General features: G+C 47.2%; 1 protein-coding gene across 2 annotated transcripts in view; it reads right to left on the bottom strand.

Annotated features, from left to right (window-relative positions):
• Positions 1-13,464, bottom strand: part of NCOA1 (nuclear receptor coactivator 1) — a 185,750-nt gene that overhangs the window by 120,546 nt on the left and 51,740 nt on the right. The window contains exon 2 of one of the 2 annotated variants that reach the window (XM_074582241.1): positions 10,600-10,768. The gene's annotated coding sequence lies outside the window, so the exon portion shown is untranslated. Of the gene's footprint in view, positions 1-3,055; positions 3,076-10,599; positions 10,769-13,464 lie in introns of those variants that run through there. The other variant, XM_074582245.1, reaches the window with a different exon arrangement.

The following is a 13,464-nucleotide window of genomic DNA, read 5'->3' as shown; positions in this document are numbered from 1 at the left end:
CCTGTCACTCATCCATTATTACTCCATCACTTTCAAAGACCACTGCCGCATCCCCACGCCAGACCTAGCGTACAGTAGACGACTGATTAAACACTTCGCTATCAATGCTCCCATTAATAACGGCGGGGTGGAAAAGGTCTCGGCTTTAACTGCGGACCCTCTCAGGAAACAACAAGCAAACGACATCTAATTGTAATGAAGTATTTTCATCTGCCGGAGAACTAAGGATGTGATGGGATTACCATTGTGTTGTGCGGCGATGCCATTCTTCATGGTATATTCATAAATAATACGCTTACACCAAGTGGAAAAGCTTCCTCCCCGCTTTTCCATCAGTCAGGAGACCGCTCTGCAGCTGTATTTTCCATCTAAAGATAGATGGAGTCCGGAGTAATATAGAGCAAAGGGAGCTCATTTGTGACATTATACTATTATATTTAAGAAAAAAACCACTGCAGCTGTATCTGTGTATCATCACTCCGACATGTGCTTGGGTCTCTAATTACTTACTTTCATGAATTAAAGACACGGGAGAGAGGGATTAAAGATGAGACTGCAGAATGCGAGGAGAGAACAAATGTGCGAAATTTGGAGGAGTCTCCCATTCAAGCGAGATGAGAGTCAGCAACATTCACCGGCGTCGCGGCCCTCGCTTCTGCGGGGATCAAAGCAGGGAGAAATACTAATGCTCTGAAGTTACAAAGACGGATGAAACCCCTAATGAGCATTTTACACTGCAGATGCGCGAGCAGAGCTTCACTCGGTGCCGCGCGAGGCAGAAGCTGCGACACAACCAACTTCCAACGGCCTCAAAATTTCTGAATAGCTTAAAATTGGCTGCTGTTGAGAAATGCGCAGTAAAGCCATAGGCTTGCTTCTGGTGCAGTAAAGAGGAAGGGATTTCTACCAGAAATCAATGTCATTAAACTCCACTGCTGACCACTTACATGACCACTAGTCATGTCTTGCCTTGCTCCCTAAGGGGCATCTCCAATGGGCATTCATGGATCTGGACTTTATTTCCTATAAATTTAGCAAATCCCTATTTTCATTATACAGAATCACAGAATGGTGGGGGTTGGCAGGGCCCTCTGGAGATCATCCCGTCCAACCCCCGGCCAGAGCAGGGTCACCCAGAGCAGGTGGCACAGGAACGCGTCCAGGCGGGGTTGGAATTGTCTCCAGAGACGGAGACTCCCCCACCTCTCTGGGCAGCCTGTGCCAGGGCTCTGCCACCCTCACAGCAAAGAAGCTTTTCCTCACGTTGAGATGGAATTTCCTGTGTTCCACTTTGTGCCCGTTGCCCCTTGTCCTGTCCCCCGGCACCACTGAGAAGAGCCTGGCCCCATCCTCTTGCCCCCCGCCCTTTAGCTATTGCTGAGCATTGATGAGATCCCCTCTCAGCCTGCTCTGCTCCAGCTGAACAGCCCCAGGGCTCTCGGCCTTTCCTCAGCACAGAGATGCTCCATCTCTTGATCATCTCGGTAGCCCTTTGCTGTCCCCTCCCCAGCAGTTCCCTGGCCTTCTGGAACCGGGGAGCCCAGAACTGGCCCCAGTGCTCCAGCTGTGGCCTCCCCAGGGCAGAGCAGAGGGGGAGGATGAGCTCCCTCCACCTGCTGGCCACACTCTTCTTGCTGCCCCCAGGATGCCATTGGCCTTCTTGGCCACGAGGGTACATTGCTGGCTCATGGGCATCCCCTTGTCCACCAGGACTCCCAGGTCTCTTTCCACAGAGCTGCTCTCCAGCAGGTCACCCCCAACCTGTCCTGGTGCAGGGGGTTATTCCTCCCCAGGTGCAGCTCATCCATTGCCAAGAGCTGCATTCTGCTTTACAAACACTGTGTGTTTAAATGCTAAATATTTTGTAGAATTGCAGGGAAACTGAGGTTGAGCCTCAGGATGTCTCTGGTCTGACCCGCTCTGGGGTCTGTCCTCGTGGTGAAGGAGTTTTTCCTCGAATCCACCTGATCTGCCCTTCCTCCAGCTCCATGGGGCAGAATTCCCAGTTTACAACTCTCGTATAATAAACTGTCAGCAACACCACTGGGTTTTGTTTTGTTCGTCAAGATCTGGGATGACCTTTCCTTGCACACGAACATCCACTCCCTTTGTTGTTCGTTTATTTGTGCAGTTTTGGGGTTTGAATTGCCCATGCGGATTTTTACTGCGTTTCTTTAGGAATGTTTGTTGAACTTTTTACATTAAGCCTTCCACTTCAAATGTGACGTTTTGCTTATTTTCCATCTCTGGAGTATTTACTATTACGGTTGCTATAAATTTAAGGCGTCTTAAATCAGTATTTTATTCAAATATCTCAATAGAAGAATTTCCCTTCATTTGCTACACATTCAGATACGCGGGAACTGCTGGGCTGTATAAATCCAATGCTAAAAAAGGACATACAACCCAACTGATATTCCGTTACTTTGTTATTAAAATTTGCTAATTAGTTTGCCTTTCCCTCTTCACACTTGGGCTTAAGACAGTAGAGAATTTCCCTACAGATAAAATTGGTCCCTTCTTAACAACCTATTCACGCTTCTAAAAGGAATATGCTTTCTCCCAGGTGACATTTTGATATGAACTGTAACAAGCAACGGGGCAATTTTCCTTTGATTTTGAATTTCATTTTAACTTCGCCAAATATATTTTAATATACATTCCGCAGTTCATCTGTAGCTGGGATTCGTGACAGCTCCATTAAACAAATGTATGCCTTTCATTGTATAAAGAAACTCTGGGATAACAAGGTAGAGGAAGCGGGGCTGGGGAGGGAAAGCACATTAAAGCTAAGGCTTTATTAACCTCACAAGACTTCTCGGAAATCTGCAAGGGGAGTCTAAGGTCTTTACGAAAATAAAAGAAAAAAGCATCTACGAGGAGTTTGCCACATATTCCTATCTGGTTTTTGCTACGTACTCCTACCGCCTCGTCCTCTTTGCAACAGCTGGTGCTCTCCTAACTCACAGCTCCAACAGTAAATTCAAAGAGGAGGGCAAGTGTTGTAAAAATATGTGAAAAAAAAAAACAGATTTTATGTAAAAACATCACTCACCTTTCCACCTTAGAGGCAAGAGTTCCCCGTGTACTAATTACCCTAATGCCACAGACCCAGCCGAGCCCCTCTCCGTCCCACTGCAGCGGGGCATCGGACGATGCGGACAATTCCTCTGCGGATACCAAACTTCGCCCCCGGTTTATAATTCTCACCAGCAACATCCTCTGAAGTTTTTCAGCATCATTTGAGGTGATCTGAGCCGCTGGCATGGCAGGGAAGATGAGGACAGGATGCCGCAGAGGAATGCTGATCGAGGAGGAGCAAAATTAAGATTTGCATTCCAAATCACCAGGATTTCATGGGCGTTGTGCTCCTAAAACTTGCTTGTAATGAAAATTATTTATCAGTATTTCTGGTTCTTGGAAAGTACTGTTTTAGATGACGCCGCTGTCTCCAGCTCACAGGACCGACTCAACAGTAAACAATAATTTAAATCAGTATTTGGGCAAAACTGCCAGGAAATACTTTAAATTTGGGTCCTTTCCTAGTGGCAGCCGGCGTGCGCGCGTGTTTTAACGCGTATACCTTCACCTCCAAACCACGGCAACCAGGTATTGAGAGTCTTCTTTCTGAGATGCAACGAGAGCCACGTAGCTGGCACAACCTCCCCGGCGGCGGTGAAAGGTACTCATCAACAACTCAGCACGGAAGTCTGAAAACACCAGAAAAATTCTTCTCGCTTTTTGTCAGCCAAGCGGTGGCTTTGGGGTTTCGTGTTTATCTCTTGAAAGTTTACCAGAAACAGATCTTACCACTCCCCGCAGTTATTGACAACTGGTTACACAACTCCCATCAGCTCTAAAAACAAAAAATGTTTTTAGTGATAACTGGAAGATAAAAAAGACTCCTCTAACTGAAAGTACAAATAGTTCTTACGGAGGGTTTAACCCGTCTAAAATTTTCCTCTTTCAAAGACAAGATCAAAAGTAGGGAGACAAACATAAAGGCAGTTCTAAGCAGGTTTATTTGTTATTTTTGGAAGATAAAAGGACCTCCTTTTCACATATCATGGTGTGCCACGTTCTCTCCAGAAGCTACTACAGGCCGGGGGGAGTGATGACTGCAACCATCCAGGAGCAGAACGTGCCTCTTGCAGAGCTGATCTCACTCACCGTCCCCAGCTCTGCTCCCAGCTGCCTTCACCCCATCCAAGAGGCTTCCGACAGAAGACAAAATCTGGTGGGAGGCAGAAGAAACTCCTCCAGAATGGACAGCTATTGGCTAGGGTGGCAACGCCCATGAAGGTGTGTCACTGCCCAGCAAGACAAATGCCTACCTACGTTTTTATTATTTTATGATAATTTTTTCCTTAAATCCTTCCATGCTGAGTAAACAGAACTGTGCTTTGTACAAAGGGCTCAATGGCCAAATGGAGATCAGTCACAAGTGGTGTCCCTCAGGGATCCATATCAGGACTGTACAATATCTTCATCAATGACATAGATGGTGGGATCGAGCACACCCTCAGCAAGTTTGCCGACAACACTGAGCAGAGCGGAGCAGTTTATTTCCTACAGGGATGGGGTGCCCTCCAGAGGGACCTTGATGAGGTCAAGAAGTGGCCATGTGTGAACCTCATAAAGTTCAACCAGGCCAAGTGCAAGGTCCTGCACCTGGGTCGGGGCAATTCCCACTACCAGTACAGATGACAGATAGATGGATGGAGAGCAGCCCTGAGGAGAAGGACTTGGGGGTGTTGGTGGGTGAGAAGCTCCACAGGAGCCGGCACCGTGCGCTGGCAGCCCAGAAACCCCCCGCAGCCTGGGCTGCATCCCCAGCAGCGTGGGCAGCAGGGCGAGGGGGGGATTCTGCCCCTCTGCTGCGCTCGGGGGAGACCCCCCTGCAGTGCTGCCTCCAGCGCTGGGGCCTCGGCACAGGAGAGACACGGAGCTGTTGGAGCGGGGCCAGAGGAGGCCCCGGAGATGCTGGGAGGGCTGGAGCCCCTCTGCTGGGAGGACAGGCTGAGAGAGCTGGGGGGGTTCAGCCTGGAGAAGAGAAGGCTCCGCGGAGACCTTCCAGCCCCTGCCAGTCCCTCAAGGGGCTCCAGGAAAGCTGGGGAGGGACTCTGGAGCAGGGAGGGGAGCCATGGGACAAGGGGGAAGGGTTTTACACTGAAAAAGGGGAGACTGAGATGAGATATTGTGAAGAAATCCTTTGGTGTGAGGGGGGTGAGCCCCTGGCCCAGGTTGCCCAGAGAAGCTGTGGCTGCCCCATCCCTGGAGGGGTTCAAGGCCAGGTTGGCCGGGCCTTGGAGCAACCTGGGCTGGTGAAAGATGTCTTTGCCCACAGCAGGGGGGTTGGAAGTAGATGATCTTTATAGGTCCCTTCCAACTTAAACCATTCTGTGATTCTGTGACTCTAATCCTGCCAACCTCTGGATCACCTTCTAAGAATGAAAAAAAAGGCAGAACTTCTCATACTTCTCTGGCTTACAGAGGCAGCAACCACAGCCGTGTCTTGCAGGGACAATCAGCAATCGCTGGTGTCTCACCTTCAGAGAGCTGACAACCAACGGGAAGCCCGGCACTGAAGAGGTGCCCTTGAGAAGGTCAGAGCAGTAGCTAACATCAACTGACAAAGAGGTACCAAAATAGCTAAAACAATGAAAGAAACTAAATAGGCACCGATTTACAACCTTACATTCACAGGAAGGACTTGTGCAGCCAATACTACCTGAAGCAAAGAACAGCAAATCATTAAATACCCAAAACTGATGGACTCACTTGATTGCGGTTTTCAATACATGATACATCATCCTTGTGGCCCAGGAAGTAGAAATTCCTCGAGGGCAGCAGAGAACCCAGCAGACTAAAAAACCATTAATACATCCAGCATCATTTACTGTCCTGTTGGATGCTGATTACGATCCTGCTCAGCCAAGACACAAACTTGTTTCCACCTCATCTCCCGGGCACAGCAAGAGCTACCTACACGGTCGGGCTGGAGACAACAATGAATTGAGCTTCTGTTGTTCAACGAACCACCGCAGACCCGGAGGAACGGATTACAACCTGCGTTAATGCTGCAGCCGGACACTGAAGGCGACGATAAATTGATCACTGTAGAAATGGCTGCGGTAGATTAAGATGTTCCCATTCGCAGGTTGTGAAGAGCATCCCACCCTCTCAGCTGAAGAGTTCACGTGAGTGTTTCTGACCTGCTTCAGCACAAGAAGCTTGGGTTGAAAAGCCACTGGAGAAGGCTCAGCCCAGCCTGGAGGACTCGGCAGCGCTGCAGATGAGGAATGCTCACATGAACCGCGCTGTTGGACGACCTCATGGAAGCCACCAGCTTTGCCACGTAGGTAGTGATCAACAGTGGAGGGTCAGTGACATCTCAGACCTTGGCAGGGTTTCTGCAGCTGGTGTCTGGTTATGGGCAAAGAATTAGTCTGGTTTTGTGTAGAAATGTGAAAGCGTAAGAAAAAGCTGCTTTTGCTTAAAATTTCCAGGTGTAGTAAGGCAAACGGATGAGGTGGTTTGTTCCAAAAGACAAGCAGAATGGCAGTCTGGATATTAAAATGAGACAGGTAAAATAGATCTAATCAAAGCTCCTGGGCAAGCAACGTTCAATGGAACATGACCCAATCCTTACTTAGACGTTTTCATTTTTTGAAGGAGCTCAGCACTGAAAGGTTCTACTTAGTGGAAGAGGTGTGTGTCTCACGTGCTTTCTGTATAAACAAAGCACTCCATCTGACCGTCCAACTAGAGGATTTATGTGTGAAAACAAGAGCATCTAATGGTATTTTTAGAAAAAAGGAACAGAAAGAGTTCTCAGATGTGAAACTACAACCAGCTCCTGTAGCAAAACAGTTCCTCCTTAATTTCGCACAGAAGAGACGAAGTCACTAGCAGCCACCTGAAATCCCGTACACTGTTTTCTTCTCAACACAGGCTTGAAACTTCTGTCTTCAGCATCGCACAGGTGCCTCTAACACAGAAACATCCAACAGAAAGAGGTATTTCAACATTACACAAACAAGGACTGCAGCAGAACCAAACCACAACACAGGAAGAAAATGGGGGGAGACTCAAGAGTCGAACACCTTTAACAGGGAGAACGCTTTTAATAGAAGCGGTGACAGCTGGCTAGAACATCTTCACGACAAATATGAAAAGAAACGTGTTGTGGGCCTCCACATGCTCGTTCTTTTCTTCTAAACAAGAAAAAACAACACAAAAAACCCAAAAAGACTCAACTCTTCAGCATTTGTATTTGGCAAGCTAAAGAGAGACACACATCTCCTGTCATCGCGGCTGCAGTCTGGCCACCAGAAGTACCAAAGCCCGACCTGAAGATGCTTTATTGCTGGTGGGTGTCCTCTGCAAGGCAGCAGAAGCTTCAGACCTCTCCCTGCACATGGTCCACGGCGCTTGTCCCATCCGTTCTCTACCAGGCAACCCAGAGAGCCTTTTCCAGTGGGCATGGTGGGGGTTTCTGGTTGGTTTGTGCTTTTCACTTTTTAAAAGCATGGTTTCAGGAGCGCCCCAATGGCTTTAATTCATACGTGGCGAGACAAGTCTGGGATTTCTTCTTCCTAAGTCCCCAAAAGTGCTGCGGGCATCTTTGTCTTGATCAGCACGACTCCCTTTCAAACACATGGCTGAAACAACATCCCTCTCTAAAACTAACAAAAGAGGTAGAAGAACAGATGATTTAGAAGTACGGTGAGTGCCAAGCCCGTCATCTGTGTCCTTCCTACCCCGCCAGCAGCCCCCGGGAACAGGGAACGGCACGGCAGAGGTTACGACTTCAAGGAAACTCACCTACAGTAAATACCCCTCACGAGATACCATTTATAAAGTGTTGCAACACTTGAAAACGCTGTTAACAGCAGGAAATCTATTTAAAGTGGAAGGAATATGATCATTAAGGAATAAAGAGGGAGTTTCGGCTCAGCAAAGACCTAGGGCTAGGGTGGGGGAGGGAGCGCCTCGGCAATTGCATTTACCTTTTTTCATCTCAAAGCCCCATCGTGGGATAAAGGGGATGGGAACTCAATCACAGCAACTGGGTTTAATGCCAAGCCAAAAAAGTCCATTTGCTAGAGGAAAGAATGAAATTTAATAAGACAGGTGGTTGGGGGGGCGGGGGGGGGGGGGGAATAATAAGGAAAGGCTGGGAGGTGCCAGGTGGGATGAAGGCAGGGCTCCCCCCACACAACTGCAAGGGCTAGTCCGTCAGTCCCCTAAATTAGGGGAAATCCAGAGCAGCCGAGGAGGCACCTCACCCTTAAAATTCATCTAGAACTCACTCTTCCTCCCCACAACGATATCCAATTTCACAGTTAAGAATTTAACCCTATACTTGCCTGGGCTGCATCCGTCGAGCTGCCTGATGTTAAGAGATATCTCAGGTAAAACCTCGCCACTGCTGGGTGGCTGGTTGGTACTGACTGATTTGGGGCAGGGCGGGGGGGGGGAAGGAGAAAATAAAGAAGAAAAGGCTGCATACAGCCCAGCCTGGGCAGGGATTTAATCGGTGCCTGGGAAGCAGGAGGTTGGTAGCGGGGAGAACCCACCACCAACCCTGCGAGGTCACCTCTTCAAAAGCTGAATTATCAAATCATGGAATCATCTAGGTTGGAAAAGACCTTTAAGATCATCGAGTCCAACCATTAACCCAGCACTGCCAAGTCCACCGCTAACCCATGTCCCTCAGCATCACGTCTACCCATCTTTTAAATACTTCTGTGGATGGCGACTCCACCACTGCCCTGGGCAGCCTCTTCCAATGCTTCACAACCCTTGCTCTGGTCAAATACCAGAGAGAAAAATGAAGACATCTTAAAAGTCACAGAAGTTAAGATTTTTTAGTTTGTGTGTGATACAGTTTACCCGCTTCCAAATCAAAAAGCAGCTGTTATGTCCAGAGGGGAAGGTGAAAAATCCTGAATCCGACTGTGCATTTATCGGGCAGAGTGCGGTTTAATAATTAACTCAGAGCAGCACTTCCAGCACTGCATCAGGGCTCTGCTCTTTTCTTACCGCTCACGGGCAGCCCCCCAGCTCCCCTCCATCCAGGCGACTCCGAGTGAACAGGTCGGGACAGCACACGGCAATACAGAATTGATATTATTTCCAAATTTTACAACCACACCTAATTACCGCCATCATGTTGTGCTACAAGTGGAAAACACCGAGGCAGAGAGCAAAGAGCCTTGTCCAAAAACGCAGGGCAAACACTTGCCAGCCAGGGGCAGCGGGGCAAGGGGGATGTCTCCCCAGCTATCGCCCACCCCTGGCTCCATCTCGGGTGCCCGATTAGCTACCTTCTGTCGCGGGTGGAGTGAGTAACTTCACTTGTAAGTGAAGCACCTTCCAGCCACCAACCGATCAGGGGAGGACATCTAGAACAGGGGCACCAACATCTCCCAGCCACCACAGTCCCTGCTGCAGCCATCACCCCACCACAGTTTAGGGAAGCAGACAACTCAAGGACAGAAACCAGGTGGCCAAAGCAGCCTACGGAAGACATCCAACACCAGTATCTTACCGGGACCAGTATTTACACCGCACAGGAGCAAGCCACACTCAATCCAGAAGGAAACATCCTATTTTCCATTGCACTCCAGACAAAACTAGCTCCGACACAAAAGTTTCTTGCAATACCAGCTATCTCAGACAGAGAATTGTGATACAAGCAATATAAAATTTCATCAGGCAAAAGCAGCTGTAGCGATATATGCAATTTGTGCCTTACGGCATGTCAGCTAGAAGCTGGTTTTCCAGGGGAATTAGCGGGGTGCAGATCCTCCCCTCTCCCACGTACTCATGGTCCACCGCAGTGAGCACTCCCAGCCTGGGAGAGAGCCTGCAAATCCCGCAGCTGTACAGTAGCCGCAGCCAACACATCATCCAACTACTACTTGTTTTACCATTTTGTTCATTTCTAAACATATTCTACCACCTTTGCGAGTCACCACTCCATTACAACAATTTTTCGTTAAGATACTGCCGGCTGTGGGCAAACCGCAGAAGCGTTCAAGTTGTTACACGCATCAGCTATTCAGAGCTACAAGGATGCCGAGAACACATTCCTTGCTTTGAAAGTTGTAGTAGCCCTTGCCGTAACACCTTTTGATTTCCCAAGTTTGTGACTTTTAAAATCCTGTAGCCATGGACTCGATTCACCTGATCAACACCGCGAGCCAGCCTGCAGCACAGCACTGACATACCAAAACCACGTATTATTCTTTAGCACAAATCCTTTGCATACCATTCTGCCACCGCAGCAATGAGCTATTCAATTTTGCAAAACATATTGGGAAAGCGCAGTTGATTCAGGCAATAGCTTCATCTTTATGAGCTTTTAAAACAACTCTGGTAGCTACAAATGCAATGCAGACTGACGGCAGATCTCATGTAGGGAAAAACAACCCAAAGGATGCCAAGGACAGAGGAGAAACGGTGACTTTTGCTTTCAGCAGTCTCAGTAATTAATTCTGCATGAAGAGGTGCTCCAGCAAAAACCACCGCCATGACAGGTTTAAACATTTTCCGCCAGAGGAAAGAAGAAACAGAGACCTGCAACCTTACCTCTATCTTCCCGAGGTGAAAGATGGTTCATGGGAAAAACTGGATTCTTCAGCTAATTAAACAGCAAAACGACAGAATCCTAGAGCCTCAGCAAACGCAGGCATCGACCTTCCATGGGCAGTCTTCACATGAACTCTTCTGGTAGGGGACCAGCGTCAATTACTGAGTCCTGTGGAGGAAAAGACAGTTTGTTTGCATTAGCTTTCATTTATCTTTCCAAATCATTATTCCCACGATGCAATTTTCAGTGTTTTAAGTAGAAAAACGGCAAAGTTGAGGTCAACTATTAATTCACAGCAGCATCACCAACAGCTTGCTGACCTTCTCAATACTATCAATTGCAAGTTATCTTTTTTATTTCATTGGAAAAGAACTCATCGAGGTTCCTCAAGCTTTAAGCGACTTGGGGAAATAAAGTAAATGAAAGGGTAATACTCCAACCGATACGTTTTGTTGCTTTTTTTAAATTCTCCCCTCCCTCTTTGCCAATGCCACTCCTAAGAAATAAAGACTACCCTCCAGAAAAACACAGCGCAGATCTAGTCGCAAATCTGCTATAGCGAGACAACATCTACGCAACACGGGAGATAAAAACTAGCACCAGAAAATTACAGCTGGTGTTTACAGCCAACAGGCTGCAGACCACCACCGAACTCGTAAAACTCCAAGATAATGAGATCCTTCCCTGCCCCACAAAGGCAGGGGTAGTAAATCTCTGTTGTTACTAAGCACTAAGCTAGAACCGGATCAAGGGGATTTCTCCAATTCCTCCTCTTCTGCAGGCTTTCTGCAGCACCTTCAATAAGCCAGGTAGCCTCCGAACCTGAGATGAACGTAATTATTTCTCTCCTGAAGCAGGTACACCATAAAAAGACACCAAGACCACAGTATGTCCACATCCTTCAGCTGTCCCCTCTCCTGTAAGTCCTACCAGTCTGAACCTTGTTCCTCTCGAGCCAAATGCTCGTATTTCAACTAATCTGTGGCTTGCAAAGACTTTGCTTCATTGAAACATTTTTCATAAAATTGGTCTCCTTATTTAAAAGATGTATTTAGGTATTTAAAAGACAGGTAGAAGTAGTGCTTAGAGATATGGTTTAGTGGTGGGTTTTGTCAGTGTTAGGCTGATGGGTGGACTCGATGATCTGAAAGGTCCCTTCTAACCTAGGCGATTCTATGATTCTATCATATCATGATGCACTGCCTGAGTTTTAATGAAAAAGTAAGTAACTTTTAAAAAAACAACCATGGAAACACTGAGCTGAGCACCTTTTTTCCAAGCCACTCCACACGTTGCAGTTTCTATAGCCAAGCTCGCTACCTACCCCATCCAACGCTCCGAGACAGAAGTCCCAATATCGTTTGTGAACTTTTACTTGTAGCAGCTATAGGAGGCAATTCGTCTTAATCAACCTTCGACACCTAAGAGCTGGTTGGAAACTGTAGCTGGTAATTCCAGGGTCCCTCTGCAGTCAATAAACAGGTCCACAAGCATCCCCTTGGAGAGACTAGATGACCCTTAAAGGTCTCTTCCAACGCAAACTAGAGGATCAGGTTTGGTCCCCAAGGAACCGCTTTAGGAGCCCATATTAAATTACTGCCTGGATGTGTCCATTTTCTTTCTTTTTCTTTCTCTCTCACAGGTTTCCTAGGATGACTGCATTAAATTTATATCTCTAAATCCCAGCATCTGAAGCTAGATGAGAGGAGTACCACCGTTATTTCAAGACCTGCTTGTCCCCATCGCTGCTTCTGCTATTGCAAAAGAAATTACTTAGATGGGCACGGTCATTAGAACATCATCTTAATAACGCACCCGTCATTAGCAACACAAGACTCTCATAAGTCACTCAATGCAATTTATTCATGAAAAATCAAGTAGGCAAAAAGAGGGAGGAGAACCCAGATGGCAGCATCATCTCCAAGGCACTGGCAAAGAGCAACTCCGGAATCCACATCCCGAGAGAGAGGTGTGACTACAGCACATCCCAACGGGAGACGGGATGCCTGCCTTGTTAAGCATCCATTTTTATACGGACGTGCACATAAATGAACGCAAAAGATGCACAAACTGCTGCACTGCTCAGGCTTCCAGTTTGAAAGTTCCATTTCACCGCTAGGAGACGGTCTTTGAGTTTCTAAATAATACATACGTATGTCCCAGCTGCTTTCACAACCCCTACAATAAATGGACTAAACGATGCAAAGGAGTGGACGTTAAAAACAGGGAAACATAAATAATAATGGAAACTTTAAGAATGTGTTTCCAGATTCCTGGGGCAAGGTGTGTGTCTAAGGGGGATTAAGCTCCAAAAACTAGAAAGGGAAGATGTTCCTGTTTTGAAAAAAAAATAAAATAACTCTTCTCAACCTGGCTCTCGTGAAAAGGAAAGCGACAATCAGAATACAAAATACATGTAAGAAAGAGAAGAAAAACCAAATATTAAAACACATCAGAAATGAAGTGATATGAAACAGCAAGGGAAGAAAACACAATGAGAGGAACCACAATACTCACAGGTTTGAGCGTATCAGGTTATAAAAATTACCTAAAACCAGCAAATTCCAGCAACGGCCGAGAACCGTTACTGCACAGAAACAGAGCAACCACCAGCAATGTTACAGGACCGGCAGAAAAATGCAACAAATATTTCTGTTCATTAATTAAGAAAGAAACCAGATGGTACAGTCATGCCACAGGAAACATTTTCTATTCCAAACAGCAACGCAGGCAGATGTGAAACAACAGCGAACGGAGCTGGGCCTTTTTATGGCGGGAGATCTTCAGCCGCATCCCGGGGGCTCGAAAAGAGCTGGACAAGAAAAAATCCGGAGCATTTATTTTAGCTTCCCCCGAGCGTTAAC

The sequence above is a fragment of the Larus michahellis genome, chromosome 3, assembly GCF_964199755.1.
Source record: "Larus michahellis chromosome 3, bLarMic1.1, whole genome shotgun sequence".
Taxonomy (NCBI): Eukaryota; Metazoa; Chordata; class Aves; order Charadriiformes; family Laridae; genus Larus; species Larus michahellis.
The sequence above is the reverse complement of the archived record's forward strand: the minus strand, read 5'-3'. Positions and strand labels throughout refer to the sequence as shown.